Raw genomic sequence first — 1,702 nt, forward strand, 5'->3', positions numbered from 1 at the left:
CCGCTTGCATTAGTTTTTTTTATTTGCGTGTGTGTTTTTAGCATTTATTTTCATTGAATTGCTGAAGTTCTCCTAATTCTTCAACATACCACAAAAGTGAAACTTCAGTTCATGCATTGATTTTGATTGTGCACTTAATTTTTAAAAAATGTATTCTTTGGGGTGCTTGGCTGACAGTTGCTGGAGCATGTGACTCCTAGATCTCAGGGTTGTGTGTTTGAGCCCCACAACTGGGTATAGACTTTACTTAAATAAAATCTTTAAAAAAATAATATGCATTGTTTTGCAAGATAAACGTGGAATTTAGGACTGTAAATGTTTTTTCTGACTTGTAAAAATAATTATTATAAAATATTCACATATACAGAAAAATTTTATAAAGAAGAAAATCAGTTCCTTAAGTGTGTGTTAGGTTTTAGTTGAGAAGTAGACTTTGTTTTTGTGAGATGATTTCAGGTCACTAGGGTATCTGTGTAGTAGTCAGTGATGTTTGTTTGAAAACACTGGCCACTGCTACTGATACTAATAATATGTCTACTGATATATCAAAGTCTGTGTTATAGAATGGTTTTAGAATCTATAGTTTTTTACATATATGTGGTTGAGAGGAAATGTGATTTCCGATGAAAGCAAGATACTGTTTTAGATATTTCTTGTAATATAATCAAGGGACCTCAGAAGTGGAATTAGGACACCCGAAACTGAGGTACAGCTTATTTGAATATAAGCCCTGTGTTTTTGCTCGTTCAGCTGGCATACAGGTGTATCTTGTCTTCGTTGGTGTATTTAAGATGCTACACTTTGTGACTTTTGGTTAGCCTTTTGTGCGGTCTCAAATCCTACACAATTTTAAATACATTTACTCAGGATAATTTGACATTTTGGTGTATGTTAAAATACTAGGGGCGCCTGGGTGGTTCACTCGGTTAAGCGTCCGACTTCAGGTCATGCTCTCACAGCTTGTGGGCTCGAGCCCCGCATCAGGCTCTCTGCTGACAGCTCAGAGTCTGGAGCTGCTTCGGATTCTGTGCCTGGCTCTTTCTCTTTCTGCCCCTCCCCAGTTCACGCTCTTTCTCTCAAAAATAAATGTAAAAAAAAAATTTTTTTTAAATACTAAATATTCCCTGGATTTATGAAGTACTTTTGACTTTGGTTTTTCTTTGATACTTTTTTAACCTTGCCATTTTAAAGAAAAATGGAATTTCCTTTGAGGTTCTGTAATCCTTGGCGTATAATAGGAAATAAACTTTTCAACTAGTGATAGAATTTTATAACTAAATTTAATATAGAACGGTTATATGTCATTACCAGTTTTCAAGTTTCTGATGCATCTGTGTCAGGCAGAGAGAACTTGGGATTGTGCAAAGTCAGTATTTTTCATTTTGGGGATTGGATGCTCTATTTGCTGGTATGACTATGATAAGAGAGGTGGTAAGTCTTAATCCAGTTCAGAGCATGGCCTGGCCTCTGGAGCTAATGGGTTTGAATCCTGGCTTTACCACTTACTACCTGCTTCAAGACTCAGGAAAATTGCATTCTCTTTCGGTGGCTCAATTTTTGCCTGTAAGTTAAATGAGCTAGGGGCACCTGGGTGGCTCAGTCGGTTAAGCGTCCAACTTCGGCTCAGGTCATGATCTCACGGTTCGTGAGTTCGAGCCCTGCGTCGGGCTCTGGGCTGACAGCCCCGAGCCTGGAGCCCGCT

The sequence above is a fragment of the Panthera onca genome, chromosome B2 (genome assembly GCF_046562875.1).
Source record: "Panthera onca isolate mPanOnc1 chromosome B2, mPanOnc1 haplotype 2, whole genome shotgun sequence".
In the NCBI taxonomy this organism is placed as follows: domain Eukaryota; kingdom Metazoa; phylum Chordata; class Mammalia; order Carnivora; family Felidae; genus Panthera; species Panthera onca.